This window comes from Erpetoichthys calabaricus, chromosome 14 (genome assembly GCF_900747795.2).
Source record: "Erpetoichthys calabaricus chromosome 14, fErpCal1.3, whole genome shotgun sequence".
NCBI classification, from domain to species: Eukaryota; Metazoa; Chordata; class Cladistia; order Polypteriformes; family Polypteridae; genus Erpetoichthys; species Erpetoichthys calabaricus.
Window position 1 is genome coordinate 89198562 of NC_041407.2, and position 26068 is coordinate 89224629.

Below are 26068 nucleotides of genomic sequence, written 5' to 3' on the forward strand. Positions count from 1 at the left end.
CTGTTTCAGCCATGGAATGGCCAAATGGGGGAGGCAGCTTGATGGATGAGGTCTCTAGGACTCTAAACAAATCCAAATCTTATCATGTGATATCATCTACTGGTAAATTCTGCTCCGTACTTCTAAAATTTTTATTTTTATACTGTATTGAGGATTTGTTCTGTTCTGTGTATTGTATTGTATTGACCCCCTTCTTTTGACACCCATCTACACGCCCAACCTACCTGGAAAGGGGTCTCTCTTGGAACTGCCTTTCCCAAGGTTTCTTCCATTTTTCCCTACAAGATTTTTTTGGGAGTTTTTCCTTGTCTTCTTAGAGAGTCAAGGCTGGGGGGCTGTCAAGAGGCAGGGCCTGTTAAAGCCCATTGCGGCACTTCTTGTGTGATTTTGGGCTACACAAAAATAAATTGTATTGTATTCTATCTATCTATCTATCTATCTATCTATCTATCTATCTATCTATCTATCTATCTATCTATCTATCTATCTATCTATCTATCTATCTATCTATCTATCTATCTATCTATCTATCTATCTATCTATCTAATAATATTTGTATCATGAAGATTTAAGAGCTTGTTATTAATGATCATGTTAACAGGTAAGCAGTAGTTTATTTTATTTTCAAGGCTCGGCTGTCCTCTATCCAAAGTAGATTTGTAGTTTGGGCCTGATGTGGCCAGGGTGGGCTCTACTTCCCATGGCCTTTCTTGTAATAAACAAGCTAACAAACCACTTGGTTCCTCCTGGCTAGTCGAAGCCCCCAGTTCATACAGAATTAGTGGGGTGAAGACGGGTGAGGCCTGAAAATTGGTATACTGCTTAGAGCCCCTAAAATGAAGAGAAACATCCCTGCTTCCTTCACATTTGCTCAGTATTTTCCAAGCTCTTCACTGTTGATATTGTTTTTGTCATCATGTTGATTTGAAACTTGTCTATAGAAAAAAAGAGTGAAGGCGTTGTTACCATCTCATGGTGATGGACCTCGATGCTTCGAAATCACAGAGTACTACGTCTCCCTGCAGGGGGACAGTCACACAGCTGGAGCAGGCCTGCTAATGGGGAGAGATTGACAGACTTGTTGTCGGAAGAGGATTTAAGTTTTATCACCCACTGAGGATCTCATCTCACTCCCTGGTGCTCGCATGGACTCAAGTTTGCCTTTGAAATTTCAAGCTGTGGAACCCTCTGTTCCCTGTGCCTTCTCAGTATGCCTTTAAGATATTGTAAAAAAAGCAATGCTAACATTATTTTTTCTGAATGCAGATAAATTGCCTTTAAAATTTACATGGTTATATAAACATGCAACGAGTCTCCAGGCGCCCAGTTCAAATTGTCATCTCATTTCACGATTGCTTTAGTGCTCTGTGCGCTTTTTCTTTGCTTTGCGACTTTTATGCTTCAGTTTGAATTTTTTGATAAGGCTGCAGGTGTCCAGGAGCACATGCCAATGAGCGATGATGATGATGATGATGGTGATGATGAGATTTTGAGACTAGAGACAGATGATTAGACAGCTGACTTATTTCATGGTCAGTCTGAATCATGCAGGTGGACCAGGATGGCCACAACGCCTTTAAGACTGACAGTTTGTCAGCTCTTGTGCTCAGCCTTCGCTTGTAGTAACAATTGGGTTCATGTCAAAAATCTGCTTATGACATACAATCCTGTGGAAAAAGTAAGTACTCCTCATTCAGTTCTCCAGAAATGAGACATTTTTAACCTTCGGTCACAAACAACACATCTCATATTCTGCTTTGTCACTTTTATTAAACAAAAAATGTGACAACAGACAAAGCCATTTGTGAAAAAATAAATGCACCCCCCCAATTGTAAGTAAATGCTCCAAAGAACTTAGTGAAATTTCTGATTTATGGCCCTATATAATAGTCTATAATTTTAGGTGCCTTGTAAACTAAATCTAATATGGTAAAGTAAAAATGCCTTCTATTGTTTATTCACAAGAGAGGTTGGGAGCATGCGTTGATTACAGCATGTTGCCATACCCACCACACGACGAACCACCTGGATTGAGACGAGTGACACCACAACACCATGAAGGTTTTTACAGTGGCCGGAGTGCCAACCCTGCCACCCATCTCCAGGTTTTCTCTGTAAGTTGGAGGACCTGCTTGCAAGGCTGGATGCAGATTAACGTCATACCCAGGACAGAGCCATTGCCGGCCTTGCTCAAGGGCCCAATGGAGTAAAGTCACTTCTGGCATTTTACGAGATTCGAACCATCAAACCTTACAATTGCCGGTGCAAATCCCTCACCTCAAAGCCACCACCCCGCCTTTATTCACAAGCTTGCCTAAAAACTTTCATTTTAGCTTAGTCAAACCTTTCCCTTTATCTCATTATTTTCAAGGCTGTTTACTATGAAAAAACCTATTTTGAGCAGAATTCTGGGTCACAGCTGTGTGCTCGCTACCTGCAGCGCTGTCCTCTGCAGGGTGCGTTTTGTCCTAACAAAAGCTTTTGCCCTTATTTTGGATGTAGATACATAATGACGTTTTTAGGTCAGTTTTAAAGCCATCAAGGCCTAGTTCATAAAATCAAGCTGAATAGTAACATTGCCTGATCTATCTGTCTATCTGTCTATCTATTGTGACTGGCAGCAAGGATTCAGTCAGAATAAGAAAAGAATACTAGGGTACCACACCAGTAAACCTTGTTTAGTTGCAATCAGCAACAAAAGAAAAAGCAAAATGGGTGCGAGAGGCACAACAGGAAAGACACTAGCTCAAATCAGCCAATAATACCTTTGGCATTCTTTGCTAAAAGTGATTGGAAGGGGTTGGTCGTTATGGCAGGATAGGAGTGCCCTCACCCATCTCACCCTGGAGTGCTTCCTCAGTCGAGCTTGTCAGGGGCCCCCAAAGAGATCTCCCATATAGAAGCGTGAGTGTGATATGTGTTAATAATGACCAGATTAGTAACAATATGTACCTCTTTCAATGATCAGAAATGAGATTTGTTCCCTAATCCTGTCACATTCTGTGCTATTAGATAGGCTGCTGCTCAACTGTAAATGCAGTATTTAATCTGAACGTATTGCTTCTTTCACCCTAGACACACTAGAAAAGCTCGTGATGGCAAAATTAGACTAATAAAGCCCATCCTCTCCATAGCACCTTGTTCTGGAGCACCTTTGAGGCACGACTGGCTTATTCCATTAATGTGGGCTAGAAGACATTGTTTGGCCTGATCTACAGGCTTTGTGCCCCCTCTTTACTCCAGCCAGGAGCATACACAGTGGTAAAGGAGCAAGATCTCTTTAGGGACATCACACGTATAAAAATACACCTGATATATTGTGTGTATAGTACAAGGTCATTGACTGGGGGGTGCAGTAGTAAGTGATGCTGCTTCATGGCATCATCATCCTCCTTTCAGGCCCAGTCTCATGAACTCATGTTCTCCCCATTCTGTTCCTTCAGTGACTCCAGTGCCCCCCACATCACTAAGGACTTGTTAATTTAGGCTCAGTGACTGAAAATTTGCTCAAATGAGTTGAGGTGCACCTGTGTCTGTGTCCTGTAATGAACTGACGCCCTGTGCAGAGCTGCTGGTGAAGACTATCTATCTATCTATCTATCTATCTATCTATCTATCTATCTATCTATCTATCTATCTATCTATCTATCTATCTATCTATCTATCTATCTATCTATCTATCTATCTATCTATCTATCTATCTATCTATCTATCTATCTATCATCTATCTATGAAGGTAACTCAATAATTATGCACACTGTCATGATCACTTTTTTTTGTGTTAGCTTTATAGTTTTCCCCGGGTACACATGGTGTGCCTGTGATCGCAGTGATAAAGTTCCATCCTTGATCAGTCAGTTTCTCTTGTTTTTTATATATATAATGAATTTAAGAACAAAAAAACAAAGGTTTTGGGGCAGTATGGGGTGACTCCATTTAATGTCCAGCATTGAAGTGTACAAAAAAAAAGTGTAGCAAATGTTTGCTCATAGACATTGCTAGCGATGTAACCATTTAAGGACGACTTCCTTCTTCTTGGTTAGAAGGCTGGTCCTATTTTTTTTATCATTGGCCCTCCTGTAAGTGTGGTTGTTGTAGGAGAGGTGGTGAGGAAGTGATGTCAGTAGTCTTCTGGAGAGTTCTCTTCCATTCTAGAACAACTGCAAATTGCATTGGAGGCTGTGTTACACCCAAATCCTTCCCCATAAGTAATTCATGTGGACTCAAAACTGTGCAACACCCCCAATCCTTTCATGCCTGACGATATCCACCTTAATTAAAAGTTAAGTGCCTGTCTGTGTGTCTGTCCGATTGCTATGTCTCTGTCATTCAAACATTTGTAGTAATAACATTCATTGCATTTGTCATTCAAATAGTAGACATTAACACTGCTTTTATAAATCTTATACCAAATGACATATAACAGACACTCTTGCATTGTATGATGCATTGCAAATGTTAATACTGACGTCTCTGTTGACTATTTGATTTCAACCTGTCTTAGTGGTTTAGCACAGCTAGTTTCATATATAAAGATAATGGAACATAAACTACGATAAGAGACCTATGCTTCATCATAAAGAGTTTAACTCTCATTTTGGTTATGTTATAGATGTTACCTTTTTCCTGTGCAATGCATGACATCATGCCAGCTATTTAAGATTCAGGCACATATTAAAGCATGCCAGAATTTTGTTTTTAATAAAGGAAAGACTCGGCTTGAGAAATCATCCATCCATCCATCCATCCATTATCCAACCTGCTATATCCTAACACAGGGTCACATGGGGGTCTGTTGGAGCCAATCCCAGCCAGCACAGGCGTAAGGCAGGAACATATCCCAAGCAGGGTGCCTGGTAGCTTGAGAAATCAGTTTGAGGGATTTTTTAAGGTTTTTACTAAGCTATTGTGCTCACTTTGATTTTGTTTTGCCTTTTGATCCTTAGTGTTTCAACATTTGCTTACTGTCTTAGACAAATAGAACAGCTACTTTTATATGTGTACATGTGCTTGTGTAAATATACAAAAAAAATTGTATATATATATATATTAAAAACTGAATAATACAGTCTCAGTATTAAATCTTGTCATATGTCTGTGTTTTTATCCAATGATTTTGTATTTTCCACTATAAAGAAGTCTAACAATGGGTGACTAGGTGCAGAGTTTTTAAAATATTCTGGCATAGATTATTTGTTTAAATCTGAATCCAGTAAACTGCTTTGGCCATATTTCAGTCCTGCTTTCAAAAGCCATATAAATGATTGATGGAGTCACTTCTGATGAATGAAGACAATTAAAACCGCTGCTCTCTTCATATCTGATGGTGTGCATAAGAAATGCACTGTCTTGAACTCTTTGTAGACTTTTGTAGAATATATTGTGATGGGCACCATGCCATATATGAGAAACATTGATTGACTGATTATTGTATTAGTGAGGAGGGCCATTCAGAAATTGATGACACATGTGAGGAGATCACAGTCCGTAGGCCTTGATGAATCATACTTCAGGGCCTTTCACATGAGATAATTGACTGCCCTCTGACTAGGCCTCTGCTACAGTAATTCATTGATTGGTTACAGGCTCCAAAAATACCCAAAAATGATTAGGAGTGAGGCAGCTGCAGACCTGAAGCTCTCAACAATGGGGGCAGCTTGTTCCTTTTCTCAATGATTGCTGCCTAAGGTTTAAAATGTTAAAATGTCAACCCCTGTTCAGTAAGTGCCACTTGGGATGGCTCCAAGGTTCCTCTGATGTCTTCTCCTGAAGTCGTCTTCAAAGTAGCATTTTTTTGCTGTGTCATACTCACAGAATTAGGCTCTTTATTTGTTTCAAGGATCAGACCCACTGCTGTGGTAGTTTGCTGTTAGAGGATGCTTTCTCGACTGCAGTGTGTTAAGGAATAGCCTGAGCCTGGTCCTGGGCTCAGATGTCTTTTTTATTTAGTCTTGTTGATGTCTTTTAAATAGTATTTTCTTATTGAATATATTTTTGTCTTCTGTTTTGTAAATATCATTTTGTTAAGTAATTATTCTGTGTTATAGTATAAAATATTATTATTCTATTATTGTCCTCTCAATCATGTACATGTTCCTTGTCCTCTTTGTCTTGCGCATAAGGAGGCAGGGCCCCTCACACTTGAGGGACTGCCCTTGGGAATATACAGACCCTCAAAAAACTTTTTCTCGATGCTATGGGGTTAGTAAAAACTATTGCTGCTCGTCCCTTTCTTGGACTTTTGGAATTCAGCTCTTATGCAGTAGCTGTCCAATGATTTTTCTGGTTTTGAAATAGTTTTCTTCTTTGGTTAGTGACTTATGGACTGGATTTGTTTAAATAGATTTGCCTTTCATCATAACTTTTTTGCCTCCTTTTTGCTTTTGTTATTGTTCACAAATATTTTCTGTAAATAAATCTTTAAATATAAAAGGATAATTATTCCATCTTTAATACACAATACTTTACTGTACCTTCTACACCTTTGTAATTATATTTCTGGTCTTCTTTCCTCTTATCAATCAAGTTCTTGCTAAGCCATTGGTTCAGATTCCATGGTCATCTGTCTTATGGCTTGAAGAATGCTTAAAACTCTGGCCAACAGCTGCCTCTGAGCAAAACCTGTACCACACAGTGCCGGATTAACCAATAGGCACATTTAGCATATGCTACGGGCCCCGCAATTTCGGGGGCCCCCAAATGGTGGACCCAATATTTAATGAAAAAGTGTAGCATTGAAAAACTGGTCTTTAAAAATATTATCTTTACGTTTTTAAACTGTAAATTTCTTACACAACAAAACTTTAGGGGCCCAACACATAAAATTCACATAAATATTATAAGATTCTTATTATAATCGAGAGTAAAATAATTATTTAGTCCGGTTTGAACTGTTCAGAATCTAAACTTCAGATGATGCAGACCAAAAGGGCCCCCAAATTTGAAATGTGCTACGGGCCCCCAAAGCTCTTAATCCGGCCCTGGTACCACACCATATCATACCATACCATACTGTACCGTACCACACCATACCACACCATACCATATATAACACAATACAGTTTATTTTTGTATAGCCCAAAATCATACAGGAAGTGCCGCAATGGGCTTTAACAGGCCCTGCCTCTTGACAGCCCCCCAGCCTTGACTCTCTAAGAAGACAAGGAAAAACTCCCAAAAAAATCTTGTAGGGAAAAATGGAAGAAACCTTGGGAAAGGCAGTTCAAAGAGAGACCCCTTTCCAGGTAGGTTGGGCGTGCAGTGGGTGTCAAAAGAAGGGGGTCAATACAATACAATACACAGAACAGAACAAATCCTCAATACAGTATAAAATAAAAAGTTTCATATACCATACTGTACCGTACCATACACATACCATACCATACTGTACTGTACTGTACCATACCATACTGTATTGTACTGTACCATACTGTACCATACCATACCATACTGTACTGTACTGTACCATACCATACCATATCATACCATACTGTACTGTACCGTACCATACCAGACCAGACCAGACCAGACCAGACCAGACCAGACCAGACCATACCATTTCTTATGCCCATGAAATCGTGCGCAGGGTTGTGGGGGATTTAAAAATCAAATCTTCTGATTAATACTGATATTACCAGCTTCTCCTTCTGTGTAATTGTTTCTATAATACTACACTTTTTTCAGTGTATCCTGCATATGACATAGCATATGACATCATGGTGGTTAGTTATATAAGATGTCAAATGCATTGTCTCATTCTTTGCTTGAAAGTAAAAGGAAAGTTCATCACAAAAAAAAAGAAACTCTTGAGCAGTTTAGAGAATTTCAGGCAGGTTTAGATGTCCACCTGTTAAGTGACTTTGCCTTTGGTTTTGCCCTTTCGATGCCCATTTGTGACTCTCCAGTGAAATGTTCCATGTGCCTGTCTGACCCAGTTTCTGTCATTTACATCTAAATGACTTCTCGGCCTCTCACGATACGCCTAGTCAAACAGATCTAAAGGGTCACATCAGCATGTGAGTAAAGCATGGAAGAGGCCACTACTAACGGAAATAAATAAATGAGATAAGCGTCTGTCCTATTTTTGGTGTTATGACACACAAGACGTGTTAACTTGTTACTCTTGAGTAGCTGGTTGTGAGTGGTGGTGGCTGTGTGAGAGCATCAGGGTACCATTTGTGGGATTAGTCAAGTGGGGTTAGTTCTGGCATAATGTCTGATGATGTTGTGATAGGCCCTGGCACTCTTTTATAATGTAATAGGTAGAATACAAGTAGATTACCTAAACTAAAAAAGAGTGATATTATTCTGTTAGGCTGGTAGATTGTTAAATGTCAAGACAGCTCTGAAGCGTTAAGCAATGCGTTAAGCAATGTAGATGAGAAAAATGCCAAACTAGGAGATAAGCAAGCATAGAATATTAAATTAACAGAAAGGCCAGCATTGTCAGCATTACAGTGCCTCAAATATACAAAGAAAGAGTGATGACCCAAGGTGTTGAATACAGCACAACACAAAGCACTACACTACAATTTTTTTCCTGGTGCTCCTACTCAATCCATGGCACCAGTTCCCTTCAATCTAGAAAATTAAATCTGAAGAATTATTTGCCTTCTTAGATTTTTCTGAGGGAAAGCTAAAAAATATTTGAGAGTAAATCAATAATTAGCCGCTCTTCTGTGATAATTTTGTTTGGGTTGACTGTCCTGAGGGCGAACTGGTAGGTAAACTTTTTGAGCAGATATACAAAAAGGGTCAAAGCAAGAAGATCAGAAATAGAAACCGAAGCCAAAACATGAGACAAAAAAATGAGCTTGAATGGAACAGGCTGTAAGAAGAACACAAGAAGACTCTGAACAAATAGTTTTTCATAGAGTTTTGGTATCCACAGATCGGATAAAGAAAAGAACACCTAGCCATCCCTTTATCCAATCGCGTTGATTACAAACAGGTTATGACCTCTGATGCCAAACCCCTAGAAACACAGGGAAGCGGACCTAACGACGGGAACTCAAAATGGCGGCAATCGAGGACCTAAAATGACATCTAAGACATTACAAAAACAAAACACAACACCTAAACCTTTACAAATTTCGAACAATTAAGGACAGAATCAGAATCCTCAACCTCAAAATCCTCCATTTTTAATACAGGATAGTATCATATATTCAAATAAGCCAGCCATAAAACCAAATTATGACAACAGCTTTCCCCTCTCGCGTATGGAAGCGGTGTTACTGTGGTCACAGTGGTAACATGTTGTGTTGTTTTCTTGGAGTAGACATGGCCGCTGTTTGCATCAAAGAAGAGTAGCGAGCAGTGATCTGCTTTTCATGAGCTGAAGGTTTGACCTCTGATGGACTGACTTCCTCTTCCATGTGAGTTCCTGACCTGTGCCTGATACTTCTGTTTAAGCTCATGACACCATGCGGCTCTAGAAAGAGCAAATTCAGAGAATGGATAAAGCACTAAGTCATAGGAAGAGCGTACTTGCAGGGCCCATAACAAGCAAATAGGAGGCTATGAAGAATGAGGCGGTGTGAAGTGTGGCACCCCGTCTTCACTAATAACTCTGCAAAGTCCAAACTACTACAACAACAACATTTATTTCTGTAGCATGTTTTCATACAAATGATGTAGCTCAAAGTGCTTTACAAGTTGAAGTAAAAATTAAGCAATACTAAGTGACAAAGAATAAAGTAAGGTACGATAGCCAGGAGGACAAAAAAAGAAAACTCCAGAGGGCTGGAGTAAAAAAAAAAAAAAACAAAATCTGCAGGGGTTCCGAGGCCCATGAGACCACCCAGCCCCCACTGGCCCATTTGTAAGGTGGCGCCAGTGCTTGTGCTCAACCAAGTAACATAATTCAGCAACTGAGCCCCTCGCACGACAGCTGCTGGTTGAATGAAAAGTGCATCACCCAGGGTAGGATGAAATGTGGAAACTTCCAAGGGGGCAAATCCTTTTTATAGGCACCAAGTTCTTGGCGTTCTCACAGTCCTCACCCTGTTTGCCCCTTTAGCTCTGGCCCATGTAATGATCTGTCAGGCCCCTGCTCCTAAGCAGCCAGTACCCGCCTCACCCTGGGATATGCCATGAAAGTGAATTAGGCCATTAGACTGCAGTGAATTCCGATTCCTCCGATCCGCACTCACAGACTGCTTCTTTCTTTTAAAAATATTTAGAGGCATGAACTCCCGCTTACTGGCTGACCTGCGTTAAAGTACACCGCGCGCTTACTAAGTGCCCCTAGAACATCTTAACCCTGCATTAGTATTCCAAGTGCGCCTGCCACTTAATGCCTCATTGATTGGGACTGGGAAGAGCAGGCTGGATGTGTCCTTGTGTCTGCCAATAGTTTGGATATTTCTTGTCCTTCTAAGTCATTTAGCTGTTTACTTTAACCACCACTTAATGATCTTCCTAATAGCCGCCATCACAGACTCACATGGTTGCATCAAGCTGTCGCCTTTCACTGTTACAATGCCACTTGCCAATAACCCGTGATTTGTGGATACAAAGAGGCACACTCTTTTGATCGTTGAATTGCACAGTGCTGCCCTTTGGCGCAGAGAAAATAAAAATCAATAAGGAGGGACATGAAGAAGTTTGCTGAGCTGAGCAGACTTGCATCTATGTGGTGATTAGTAGTGTACATCGCTGAAGGTCTGACACAGACAAATAAAGTGTATAAACCCAACAGACAGACACACAGGACACAGGGTAAAAGCACCAAGAAGATATGTTTTAATTATTTTCTTCATGCACGGTGCTTCCAAAGCAACACAGACACAATAAACACAATACTCAATAATAATCACAATATTCTTTGTCCTCCACACCTCCCAGTAAGCGTTGTCCACCTCCTCCCGACTCAGGCTTGCTTGCTGGGTTCACAGCAGTCCTTTAAATAGTCCCTGCCCAGGGTCAGATGGAGAACTTATAATTTCTTCAGCTTGGAAGTCCTTCTGTGCTTCCGTCCCTGTGACTTTGGAGTACTTCTGGGCTATGTAGACAGTAGAAACTCCCCAGTCTCCCTGCAGCATCTCCACGGCATCCAGCAGGGTTGTGAAGCCAAACTCCAGATCCCATGGTGCTCTGCGGGAATATGGGGCACCGCTATGCTCCAGGGAAGCTGCAAGCTAGCGTCCTGGGGGAGGCAGTGTCCCAAAGCAGCTGCTTTCCCCCATCCTTCCACTTCAGGGGCGTCCAAGCCGGGTTGAGCTGCTGGCCGTCTCCTACAATATATATTTACATTGTAAACAAAACAAAAGATAAACATTTGGTCAGTCCATCCTGTATAATTTAGTACAATAATCCCTCACTATATCGCGCTTCGCCTTTCGCGGCTTCACTCCATCGCGGATTTTATATGTAAGCATATTTAAATATATATCGCGGATTTTTTGCTGGTTCGCGGATTTCTGTGGACAATGGGTCTTTTAATTTCTGGTACATGCTTCCTCAGTTGGTTTGCCCAGTTGATTTCATACAAGGGACGCTATTGGCAGATGGCTGAGAAGCTACCCAACTTACTTTTCTCTCACTCTTGCGCGGACTTTCTCTGATCCTGACGGAGGGGGTGTGAGCAGGGGGGCTGTTCGCACACCTAGACTATACGGACGCTCGTCTAAAAATGCTGAAAGATTATCTTCACGTTGCTACCTTCTGTGCAGCTGCTTCCTGAAGCGACATGCTGCATGGTGCTTCGCAAACTTAAAAGCTCGAAGGGCACATATTGATTTTTGATTGAAAAACAAACTCTGTCTCTCTCTCTCTCTCTCCCTGCTCCTGACGGAGGGGGTGTGAGCTGCCGCCTTCAACAGCTTTGTGCCGCGGTGCTTTGCATACTTAAAAGCCAAACAGCCCTATTGATTTGTTTGCTTTTCTCTATCTCTCTGACATAATCTGCTCCTGACGCGCACTCCTTTGAAGAGGAAGATATGTTTGCATTCTTTTAATTGTGAGACTGAACTGTCATCTATGTCTTGTCATGGAGCACAGTTTAAACTTTTGAAAAAGAGACAAATGTTTGTTTGCAGTGTTTGAATAACGTTCCTGTCTCTCTACAACCTCCTGTGTTTCTGCGCAAATCTGTGACCTAAGCATGACAATATAAAAATAACCATATAAACATATGGTTTCTACTTCACGGATTTTCTTATTTCGCGGGTGGCTCTGGAACGCAACCCCCGCGATGGAGGAGGGATTACTGTAACAGGCAAAAGCAATGAGTAGTCATTCAAGACTGAGTCAACCACAGACTGAGTAGGAGAGTGAAGATTTCGGTTTTTATAGGTGGAGGGCAGGAAGGGGTGGGATCTTAGGTGGAAATGAGGTCTGCAGAAGGGCGTGATGTAGCAGTGGAAGTGGGTGGGGTCTTAGCTGGGAATTTCCTTCTGGTGTTCTGTGGAAAAGGGAGAAAAGACATTAGTATCATTCATCAACCCCTGGCTCTGCATCTTACTCCTGGTTAAGACTGCCTATATATATATATATTCTAAAGCACACACACAACATTAGTTATTATGACTGCCTGTTCAGTAATCGCACCATCTGTGGGTCTGTATTGTTTGAGAGGAGTGAGTAAAGGAGCTGTGCAGGGTGGCTGAGGTCTTTATTAAAACTGTATACCTTTGTAAGGCCCTATGTATGCCCTGAACAGAAGACAGTGCTGTCACTACCTTCTGCAGGGCTTTACTGTCTTGAGCCAAGCAGGTGTCGCACAAGAATGAGAAATAGCCAGTGTGGAGGGACTCCACTGTGCACCTGTAGACATTTCGGAGAACAGACTAAGAAATCTGTGCAGTATTCTAATGTCCTCAGATGTCCTCAGCTGTATGAGGGAGCAGAGGTGCGGGTGAGCCTTCTTGACAAGAGCAAATGTGTTGTACCTACTTCAGTTCATTGGTAAGAGAAACGTAAATCTATTCACCCTCTCAACAGGATCTTTTTGATGTAGATGAAAGTGTGGTCTGCCTTCTGCTTCTTCAAGTTTATGACCAGATTTTTAGTTTTGCTGATATAAAACATGAAGGACCAATACAATTGGGTGGACAAGGCATGAACCATATTTCAATTGAATCCGTTGAATGCCGGTGTAAACAGGGGGAGACAAACAGCTGGAGGACTAGAAAAAGTGGACAGGATGTCCGACAGGCCACTACTACACTCCTGCACAATGTCACTTTTGGAAAATGGTCACCAGTAAATCACTCAAAAGACACATTTATCTGTCTGGTTGGCTGTCGTACCCAAATGCTAATTTTGTTCAAAAGCAGACATCTTGAGAGCAAGGCCTCAGTCCCAAAGCCACTTTGCACACACAATGTATAACCATTAAAGTACAAAAGTAAGACCCACATGCAGAAATATTAACACTTGCGATTAGTATTTATCATTTTGATAATTGTTTGTAAATTGTTATTCAAAAATTATTTAGAAACAGCTTTTTTTAGTCAAGTCACAGTGAACTCCCCAAAGTTTACACTAATAAGAAGCTTTTTGTTGCTTTTGGGGTTTATATTGGGAGTGTTGGTGGGAGGATGGGAGCATCAGTCTGTCTACTTGTAACTGGATTTTCTGGGGTACCTTTGTTGCCTGCAGGAACTCTGGGAATATTTGACTTGTGACGTTTCACCCTCCCTCTTCATTGCGTTCAGATCAGTTTCCAGTTGGACTTTTCAGGAAAATGCAAGGTCACTGTTGATTTGTTACTTGTTCTGTGAACAAAGATATTAAAGACAAATAGCATTTTTGTAGAAATAAAGAGCAAAGTAAATATTTTGAATATGTAACACTTCTCTCCACATGCATTTCGACCAAAAATGGCATTTTGGGCTGACCAGGTTATCTGTTTAATTTAATAACAACTGACTAATGTGAAAGGTCAGTGTTAGGTCTCAACTCACTCAATTCAGGTAGCTTTGTTTTGTCGGAAATGTTTTCTTCTTCTTCTTCCTTGTCATTTTTTTCCCACTTCTGTGTGAGGTTGATGTGCTTGATCAGCCTTCTCCAGACAGCTCGGTGCTGCCCGTCCTCCCCAGTCAGACTCTTTTCCTTCAGATCTTCTTTTACTTTAGCCCTCCACTTTATCCTTCTTCCCTATTCCCTCACTCCTTTGCCCACATCTTCCTTGTCTCTCCTCATCACATACCCCTTCAATCTGTTTTTCTGTACTTTCTTAGATATCTGCCCCACTTGTGTTCTACCTCTGATTGTCTCATTTCTTATTCTGTCCTTGTCTGCAGTTTCACAGATCCATCTCAACAACCTTATTTCTGCCACATCCAACTTCTTCTCCTGCGCTTCCTTTACTGCCCATGTTTTCTCTGAATTGTTCGACTTGTAACTCCGAGTTTGTTGAGCATTCACATGGCATTGCTGGACTTGACAGCTCCAATATCCTCTCTGTCTGAGAGCACGCGAACACAGCATTTGTTACCAGGACATTGTGCGAGCCATTCCTCCAGGTGGACCACAAACTGGACAGCTAGTCTGAGATGAAAGGGCAGTCTGTCAGGATGGAATGGTGTGGTATTCATCCATGAATCTTGCCAAAACAAGAACTGATATGAAGCCGGGTCTGGAGGCCTGAAGTTTGACTGATTAGGATTGATAATTGAAGCAGGACGGCTACTCTGTACCACAATACCTCTTTGGTTCATGGCATGTGAAAGGAACAGGTATAATGCCTCTCTTTCTGCCATTCTCCATCCTGAGAAGACCTTTTGTCTCGGCAGCCATACTCAGACCCGCTGCTTGGCCCTGTAGAGATGATGACCTGAAGAGATCTGATCAGGCCGGGAAAAATCAAATGTAAATAAGTTTATACGCCTCCTGAAACTACACATCTAGTACTTTCAGGTTTCATGGTGTGCCCACACTCACATGTGTGCTTCCTTTGGGTATTTTAATTCTACTACATACGTAATAGTTTCACATGTTACTCTTCCACCCACCAGTTCATTTACTTAATGTGGGGTTCTAAATTGTAAAATGTTAGGAGGAAATGCTGAACTAGAACACCTGACAGTATGGAAGAAGGAGTGCGGGATTTGAGTTGTTCTGTTAAGGTCTACTTACAAAGGGGAGAACAGGGCCACCCTAGGACCACCTAATATGACAGTTAAACAGTTTAGATGGCCTGAGATTCAATGTGTTCAATAACATAGAACTCTTCACCAATTGGAGCTGTCCTAAACGTAAAAAAATCTACCCAGAGTGGACACATTAGTTCAAACTCCTGTGTGTTCTTCTCGCCTGTGATGGGTATTATGGCTTTGGATGCAGACTGGGTAAGCTCGACTGGTACCCCACATCTGCAGTTGCCGGAGCACAGAGCTGCTCCTTGTGTAGACATGTCTCAGCTTCATATTGAGATCCAAGTGTTATCTTTCACCAGGCACAGGTCTCGTCATTTCTTATCTGCCCTGCAATTTCCTGTTCATGGTGACTTGCAGGAATATTGCGCAGATTTTTCTTTCTTCCCGCCAGGCTGAAAATTTTTTCTTTCAGTGAAATTATCTTTTGGTGTGACTAGAACTGCTGAGGTGTAAAATGATTAAACTTCTAATCTGTGCTGCTAATTCAGAACTCAGAGGAGCGGTCAGAGGTGTTTCGCAAATTTAGTTTTGCGGGAACTCTAAATACAGTCAGATTTGAATCTGCTGAAAGCATGCAATGTGTGCTTCGTTAATTAGGATTACTATAAGAAAAACTGGAGTATAAGCCATAAGAGGGCTGGATCAGCCCCAACCTGTCAATCTCTGGGTCACTCCATCTGCACCATTCCAATTACAAGATATACCCATAAACTATTAGAGCAATGTATGTCTGTACTGCTAAAGCCTCTTGAGAAGATACTGCACAATAAAAGCTTGTACATATCAGTAGGCACTTTTATCTGAAGTGATTATAAAACACAAGCATGCAAGATAGGTGACTGTAATCCAAAATGTTGCTGGTTCATTTTTCACATTCCACTGCATGGGGCTTCCAGTCTGATGTAAGCAACTTATGAATTGTGGCTGCTATTGTGATCCTCTTTTTAGCCTCACTGTTTTATATATGTAATAGTCAATACTTAATCAACAGCATATGAGCAGGCTGCTTCAGCTCCAGCTTCAGGGGGGCCTAGAAAAAAGGTGAGTCTGACATAGTCATCTGAATTCCAACTAGTGTGGCTAAATCAAGCAGTCCTCTCTCAAGATAGTGAGCTACCTAATAATAGAAAGAGCAAGAATCCTTTGTGTCAGTACTGGCAAAGCACTGTGCTACTACATATATACTGTATATATATATATAGCTCTGATCATAATCTGATTTTTGATGGTTACCTACCATGTAATGCATGTGGTTGGTTGGCCAGCCAGCAGACATCTGCCACGTCCTCTCAGTTGCGAGAAGCAGAACATAGACATGTTATATAGTACCTGGCAAATAATACAAAGAGTACACAAAACATGTTTTGCCCTATGTGGGGCACTTCAGGTGTATGCACTTTTGCTTCCCCCTTGTGGGGATTTAACCTCGGACTTAGACTTACTGTAGCACCTGAGGCCTCAGACGTTGCTCTACGGCAGCTGGTTCACTTATTTGACAGGGTTACCAACCAAATATCAGATTGTGAGCAGACCTATGCATGTAATACTCTGATCTACACCTTGTCTTATATATAATGGACAGTAGGGGGTGCTCCAGCTCCCCAAACCCAACACAAACAGGCACAGACACAGGTTAAAAGGCAAAGAGTCTTTTAATTGGGGTAAACTCTTCTTTTATAAGGGTATCCCACAAGTTCAACAGTACAATATGGCACACTCTTTGTCTTTTCCTCTCACTGCCATTCTCTGCTCCTCTCTCATGCTTCATCCTCCTCCTTCCGACTCAGGCTCCAAGATGTGAGGCAGGCAGCTCCTTTTATTTTAACCAGTCCTAGAAGTGCTCCCGATCTTCCGTGCACGTGGTTCTGTCAGCACTTCCGGGTGAGGCAGAAAACCTCATGATGTAGAGACTGCTCATTCCTGCAGCTCCTCCTGGTGGCCCCCACGGGACCCAACAGGGTTGTCCTCTGGGGCTACAATACCTGGTGTGCCCTGTGGGCACCCATGTGGGAATCTGAGTCTGGGCTTGCTGCCATCTAGCATCCTGGGGGAGATAAAGCCCTGTATATGCCGTCTCCCCCTGTCCTTTCATCCTGAAGAAGTCCTGTGCAGGTAAGGACACCAGCTGTCCTTCACAATGTGCATATATATCTTCATAATGTGTGTATATGTATATATGGATTAGCTCGAATATATCGCTCCTGTAAGCAAACTATGATACTATGATATGCGATGAGAGAAGTCACAAAATCAATCGGAATGATCAGGCAAATTATAGAAAAAAACATGATCCAAATCTGTTAAGTAGTTCTCTCATTCGCTAGCTAAGTGGATGTAAGGAATGCCCCAAGGCTAGCGTGTGAATGAGAAGGGCTCCGTCACCCTCCCTCGGCCCACTGAGTCTGTCTAAGATTCGTGCAAATAAATTGGTACCGCAAGCAAACTATGATACTTAGCGCAATGATAGAAGTCACAAAATCAACCGGAATGTTCAAGAAAATTTTAGAAAAAAACCCAATCTAAATCTGTTATGTAGTTCTCTCATGAAAAGCAGACAGACAGACAGACAGATTTTATATTTTATATTATATAATTGGATTTTATATACTGTATATATTCGCATATAAGTCGGGTTTTGAAACCCGAAAAATAGGTCATAAAATCAGATCCCGACTTATACACCTGTTCAAAAATGTAATACTATATTGTTTTTACATCTTCTTGCCTCCTGCAATCTCGCACCAGTTTCTCAGACACATCGAATTTTTTTGCAGCAGCGCAGTTACCAATTTATTTCACCACTTCAACGACTTTTCATTTCAAACCAGCTTCATATTTTCTTCTGATCAAATGATCCATCGTAGATAAGGGATGCTCTTACGATAAAGATGTGTGAGGGTGTGATATACAAAAAACACAAATTGGTGCAAACGTCACGGAATAGTTCAGGTATTACTGTGTGGTCACACAGGCACAATACATAGGAAAAAAAAGGCAGTGTGCTCTATGGTTACTCTCTCAGGTGGGCGTTAGCATAACATAATCTCTTGGACCAATAGCATGAGTTTTCCGCATTCGACTTATATGACCGACATTATAAAATACCAGAAATTATACAGTAAAATCAAGTCTCGACTTATCCATGGGAGAACTTAAACGTGAGTATATACAGTATATATTGTGATGAAATAACAGACTGGAAGTCTCAAAAAGATTTGGGGAATGACCCCGTATATTGTCCTATGGACAAAGATGAAAAAAAAACAGTCAAAATGAATCAAAATTGATCATACAAAACAAGATATGTTTGTTTCAATTCGTTTATATAGAAAATGGCCGTCGGAAATGACAAATGAGGAAATGACGTTATCTACAGCGGCTGGAAGTGACGTCATCAACGATGGCCGGAAGTGATGTCATATGAAAGCAACGGAAGTGATGTCATCAGGGATGGTCGAAAGTGATGTCGCCTTGCAGGAACCGGAAGTGAAATCACGGAAGTTGCGTGTGTTGTTGTTGAAGCCATTTTGTAGACCCAGAAGTAAGGTAAGAATGTTCTGTTGGCAAAGAGAAAGAGATATCAGTGCACATAACGAACCCACTACCACATGAAGTACCACTCAACTGATTTTGATTTTGACTTGATTTTACTGTATAATTTCTGGTATTTTATAATGTCGGTCATATAAGTCGAATGCGGAAAACTCATGCTATTGGTCCAAGAGATTATGTTATGCTAACGCCCACCTGAAAGAGTAACCACAGAGCACACAGCCTTTTTTGTATTGTGCCTATGTGACCAGTAACACCCTCACACATCTTTATCGTAAGAGCATCCCTTATCTACGATGGATCATTTGATCAGAAGAAAATATGAAGCTGGTTTGAAATGAAAAGTCGTTGAAGTGGTGAAATAAATTGGTAACTGCGCTGCTGCAAAAAAATTCTTTGACAGTAAACTATTCAGCCAATATATATATATATATATATATATATATATATATATATATATATATATATATATATATATATATATATATATATATACAGAGAGAGAGAGAGAGAGAGAGAGAGAGAGAGAGAGAGAGTAGACATCTATCTGAACAGAGATGTAGTGCTGAATAGACAGAACAGCCTAGATAAAATTCTTCTGGTCCATCTTTGTCAGGTTGAGCCGTAGATAGTATTCATAAGTGAAACCATGGGACATGATGATGGGGCCTAAGGTGGAGGTGTTTGCAGAGAAGGTGACTGAGCACCGATCCGTAGGCACCTCCATGCTTGCCATGTGCTCCCTTGTCATCTCTTCTCACCAAGACACAAGGAAGGATCTGCCAAAGAGGTAGGACACAAACCACTTGAGAGCAGACCCAATGATGCCAAGATCAGAGAGGGTGGTAAGGAAAATCTGATGGTTGACTGTGTCGAAAGTTGAGGTGAACTCTAGCAGGATAAGAACAGACGAGATCCATCCCCGTTTACTGTACATACCTACTTAGTCCAATTCAGGCCCTCGGGAAGCTGAAGTCCATCACTGTAGCTCAGAGCACATAATTGGAAACCACCCTGAGGAATGTGCCAGTCCATCAGGGGATACACTCATGCACACACCCTTACTCATTTTAGGACAATTTAAAGTCACCGAATAACCAAACCAGCTCTTGATTTAGGATGTTTTTCCTGATGGAAACTCCACATAGACAGTGAGACCAGAAACAGAAATGAAACTTGGGACCCTGTGAGGCAGCACAACTGTGTCACCCTGTTGCCCTTTCAAATATTCCTTCTGTGATTATTTTTCCCTATGTAATTTAAAAAAAAAAAACGACTGGCCTGAAATGACAGTTGTGATTCCCCCAAAAAAATGAGCTTATTTAGTGCCGTGAAGAATAAATAATATGCAGTATATCATTTTTACAAGGGTCTCATTTTTTAATGACAAGGACAGGAAAGGCAACTGTTCCCAAAACAGCATCTGCAGCCAGCGCCGATTATTTCTGAGTGAGTTGCTGACCTGTAATCACTGAGAGCCACCAGGCGCTTGTGACATTGAGGGGACATTTACTATCCAAAGTGCTTGGAGGCACAAGTGAGCTGATGGTCTACTAAAGTGAAGCTCCTGTAGCCACCGAGCACATTTGCCAAGGTGAAAACTCAGGGAGGACAACATGAATAAATAAATACCGAAAGAAAAGTCCAGATTGATACAAATTAGCTGTAAATGTCGCCAGCATGCCCCGCATGGCACCCACCACTGCCAATTCAATGTGCCATTTCATAAGACTTCGTAACTCATCTGCTTTTTTTCTGTTTTGTCCGCCTGATAAGGAATTTTAATCTAACCGACGAGTCTTTTTTTTTTTTTTCGTTTTTCTCTGTGTTAAATCTCTCCCATATAAATCACTTCAGCGCTCATTGCTGAGTCTGGTTTTATTAAATCCTTAGACATCTGGCATCAGAAGGTGCCGATAATAAAAAGAAGAAAAGACGCTTAACTCCAGACTGCTGCTCTGTGCACACCTGTAGTCACTCGCCAGTGTTTCAAACTGGCATATTCTGGTTTGGAAGGACGGTGGTCTTTCTTGGCTAAAGTGGGCACAAAGTGCAAAACAAATCTGGACAGGATGCCAGCTGTACAGAAACACACACATAAACTCACTCAAAGCCACTGGGCCAGATCAGTGTCATCAATAAACCCAGCCTATGTACTTCTGGGATGGAAGATGATGCAAGGTCTTCAAATTTGAATGTGCAATTGCAGCAGCCTTTGTGTTAACCCAAGAAGACAAAATTAAAAAAGGAAAACAACTCGCCTCTTTGTGTTCAGTGGGCAGTTTCATTGGAATTGACTGGACCTGACAGGGTGGACTCATTTTTAAAGCCAGGGAGTTTGGCTTCTGGATGGGCATGTCCTGCCTGGCAACTCCAACAGGTGGCACTTACATGGTGCTGGTGGTGTGGGAAACTCTTAAGGCGACGTTCAGTGGCCTGCATGGGGACCTGATAAAAGTCTAAAAAATCTTCAAAGACATTGATAAGGTAAATTCAGGAGGATTCTTTCAATTTAACGATGAATCACAAACTTGAGGACACCAGTTGCGTTCCTCATGAAGACTAACGTGGGTCTCTCTCTCTCTGTCACCCCAGCTCTGCCCGGTGGGTTCTCCCAGCTGAAGACTCCGCTGACTTCTGCAGTCACCTTCTCCCAACTCCTGTCCTGCCTGCCCTCATCGGTATCACACCTAGCCAGCCCTCTGTCCACCCATATGCTACTCCTGGGATCAAAGGTCCTCCAAAAACTCAGTAGGGACACCCATTGGGTGCCATTTATATGGCTCCGTCACAAGGCCCGACCAACCTGTCTCTGCTCCTCTGTGCTAACTTGCTTTCATGATGCCGCTTTGATGTTTTCACAGTAAATGTCCTCCAACAGTTCTGTCTTTTTTTTTCTCCCCTGTGCTGCTTGGACTCTCTTTTTAAATATATTCAGGTGTAGGTGCTTAATTACATTTCCCATAGTGCTATGTGCGAACTAAAATAAAAATCTTTTCATTCTGTCAGAAATATCCCAACTAATTCACTCTAAATTTAAGCCAAAATATTTTTAAAATGCATGAGTAATCACATTGGCAGTCAGTGACTGCAGCAAAAATACAAAGAGACACAGAGTGCCATGACAAGCATGGCTAAAGCTGGGGGAGGAACGTGCATGACTCAAGAACATGGATTCAAAAGGCAAAACAAACACACACACATAAAAAAGAAATCTGACAAACTACGACACAGAGCAAAGAGTCCTCACAGGTGGCTCAGTGGTAGCGCTGCTGCAGTAAGGAGACTGTGGAAGATTGTGGGTTTGCTTCCCGGTTCCTCCCTGTGTGGATAGCGCTTTGAGTACTGAGAAAAGCATTATATAAATGTAATGAATTATTATTTTTATTATTAAGGAGCCCGTCTGGAAGGGGCCGGGGGGCTCAGGAAACTGCCAGGTATGGAGCCGGCAAGTGAGGCGCGGAGTTAACACAAGATGAACTGCAGCACGGTGATCTATCTATCTATCTATCTATCTATCTATCTATCTATCTATCTATCTATCTATCTATCTATCTATCTATCTATCTATCTATCTATCTATCTATCTATCTATCTATCTATCTATCTATCTATTGTCACATGTGCGCTTGGGAGAAGGTTGATAGGCTCAAATAATATTGTTTCTCAACCAGACCAAGGGTTGGCGCTGTCACCTAACCATGTCTCCTTTTGCCCCTTTGCAGACCAGCAGAAGAACCAACTTCTGGCATTTACTTAAATTCTGGCATCTTCCTTCTCAGAATCCACCTACCAAAGACATCACTTCCTTTTCCAGCTACCCTGGACTATCCCCTTCATCTATCTATCTATCTATCTATCTATCTATCTATCTATCTATCTATCTATCTATCTATCTATCTATCTATCTATCTATCTATCTATCTATCTATCTATCTATCTATCTATCTATCTATCTATCTATCTATCTATCTATATCTATTATATAGTGCCTTTCACATCTATCTATCTATCTATCTATCTATCTATCTATCTATCTATCTATCTATCTATCTATCTATCTATCTATCTATCTATTATATAGTGCCTTTCACATCTATCTATCTATCTATCTATCTATCTATCTATCTATCTATCTATCTATCTATCTATCTATCTATCTATCTATCTATCTATCTATCTATTATATAGTGCCTTTCACATCTATCTATCTATCTATCTATCTATCTATCTATCTATCTATCTATCTATCTATCTATCTATCTATCTATCTATCTATCTATCTATCTATCTATCTATCTATCTATCTGTTTTCTGACACACATTTCCTGTGTTGCCTTGTGCTTTTACTTTCATTTCATGGCACCAAGCAGTGAATATGAAGTGTCAAGGTGTAGCTACTGTAGGTCATTGTGCGGAATGAGTGTTTTGATTTGAGACCTCAGTGCTAAAAATGTAATTTAATCTCAATGGATAATCTGTCAAGTGGATAACCTTCTCTTTCAGAAATTACAATCGAGGTACACAACAAGGATTACTTTCACAATAAATAATAAGAGTGATGAATTCCAGATGTCTGATCTGCAAATCAAAAATGAATAATCCTTGTAGTGAGTGGCTCATTGCTCATCAGGCTTAGCTCAAAATAAATTGTCAGTTACAGTAAATTTAGGAGTGATGGAAATCCATTAGGATATTCATAGAGTGACAGAAAGAAGCGTTTATTATTTTAGTGATGATGTCTGAGTGTTTATAATTTTCTTATTTTGCTGTTGAATGCCATAAAGAGTTCAAAATGCCTTGAGGTTCATTTCTACGTCTCTCTTAATTTTCTGAGATGGCTTTTCCAATCCGAGTACACTCAGTGGCCACTTTATTAGGTCCACCTACTTGTAGTCAGCAGGACCCCCTTGTGCCCCTGTAAACAGCCTGGATATGTTGAGGCACGGATTCAGCAAGGTGCAGGAGACATTCCTAAGAGAAGCTGGTCCTTGCTGAGTTGACGCCGTCAGACATTTCTTACAGATTCTTTATCCATATGTTATTCTTCTATGGCAGAATTGTGTTGTAATGTATAGCACCAGAAAAGAGGAAGTCAGAAGAACAGAGAAGAGCTTTGGAAGATAGAGTAAGACAAACAGTAAGAAGACAGAACATTAGAGGTTTAATGATGATCAGAATTCATAAGTTAGTGGTCAGGGAAAGCTATTGAAAAGATCTGTGAAGTTTAAATATTTAGAACATAAGAAATCTGACAAATGAGAGATGACAACTCATTCCATCAAGCGTGTTTGTTTAGCTAATAACTCAGCTGTTTGACTAACCTTTCCATAGGATCAGCGGTAGCTGAGTTGGAGAACTGGATGGTGAGGTGAACCACTTAGTGCAGTGTGGATGGAACAACTGAAAGAAGGTAGCAGGAGTATTGTGTGATTAAAGAATTAAGGTGGCGGTTAAAGGTAAGATGTTTAAGACGGTGGTAAGACCAGCAATGATGTATGGAACTGAGACATGGGAGGTAAAGGGAGCACGGGACAAGAAGGTAAATGTGCCAGAAATGAGAACGTGGAGATGGATGTGTGGAATTACAAACAAGGACAGAAGAATAAATGAGATAATCAGAGGTACAATACAAGTGGGGGAGATAGCTAAGACTGGAAAGTAGATCGAAGAGGTATGGACATGATGAGGAGTGACAAGGAATGTGTGGGCAAAGGAGTGATGGGAATGGGGAAGAGAAAGTGAAGGAGGCCTAAGCTCAGGTGGAAGAATAAAATTAAAGAAGATCTGAAGGAAAATAGTCTGATTGGGAAGGACGTGCAGCACTGAGCTGTATGGAGAAGGCTGATCAAGCACATCAACCCCACACAGAAGTGAGAAAACATGAAGAAGAAGAAGAAGAAGAAGAAGAAGAAGAAGAAGAAGAAGAAGAAGAAGAAGAAGAAGAAGAAGAAGAAGAAGAAGAAGAAGAAGAAGACAATTCCAACAAAACAAAGCTACCAAATTTGACTAAGTTGAGACCTAACACTGACCTTTCACCTTAGTCAGTTGTTAACTAAATTAAACATATTACCTGGTCAGCCTAAAATACCATTTGTGGTCGAAATGCCTTTGGAGAGAAGTGTTACATATTCAAAACATTTATTTTGCTCTTTATTTCTACAAAAAAATCTATTTATCATTAATAGCTTTTTTTTTGCAGAACAAGTAACAAAGCAACAGTGACCTTGCATTTTCAACCAGAAACTGATCTGAACGCAATGAAGTGGGAGGGTGAAACGTCACAAGTCGAATATTCCCAGAGCTTGTGAATGCAGTAAAGATACCCCTGAAAACAGAGTTACAAGTAGACAGATGGATGCTCCCGCCCCCAACTAACCCGCCCAATAAACACCCAAAAAGCAACACTTAACAGAAAGGTTCTTTTTAGTGAAAAGGTCAGAATAAGAAACGAGATAATCAGAGGTACAACACAAGTGGGCGAGATATCTAAGAAAGTACAGGAATGTAGATTGAAGTGGAATGGACATGTGATGAGGAGAGACAAGGAATATGTGGGCAAAGGAGATGGGAATGGGGAAGAGAAAGTGAGGGAGGCCTAAGTGGAGGTGGAGGGATAAAACTAAAGAAGATCTGAATGAAAAGAGTCTGACAGGGGAGGAGGTGAAGGACCGAGCTGTCTGGAGAAGGTTGATCAAATTCTATCTATCTATCTATCTATCTATCTATCTATCTATCTATCTATCTATCTATCTATCTATCTATCTATCTATCTATCTATCTATCTATCTATCTATCTATCTATCTATCTATCTATCTATCTATCTATCTATCTATCTATCTATAATCCATCCATCCATCCATTTTCCAACCCGCTGAATCCGAACACAGGGTCACGGGGGTCTGCTGGATCCAATCCCAGCCAACACAGGGCACAAGGCAGGGAACCAATCCTGGGCAGGGTGCCAACCCACCACAGTCTATCTATAATGCTTTTGGTAAAATTTTTAAAGCTGGAAAAGAAAACCCCTTCAGAGATTCCTTCTACCGCAGCCTGACCAGTTCCTTACCTACGCCACAGTCAGAAGTCGAGCTGTCAAATTCCTTTGTAGCAGGAGGCCCCTCAAAGCTGACCTGAGGTCCGCAGCATTGATGAAAGGAGAGAATGATGCCACGGTGGAGTGAATCATAAAGTGGAATGGCAGAGTGACACTGCGGGAGACAGCAGACACTGCAGGGATTAGTAATGGGTTGCTATGACCATCATAAGATGTGTTGTGGCTCTGATGAAATCACACTGAGCTGGCATGGCCAAGAGATAACAAATAGTAAAGGCATGGTCAGCTTCTTAGTTAGGAGACCACTGTGGGCCTGGAATTCTGGTCAGTCAGTAAAATGGTCCCATGGTCCCA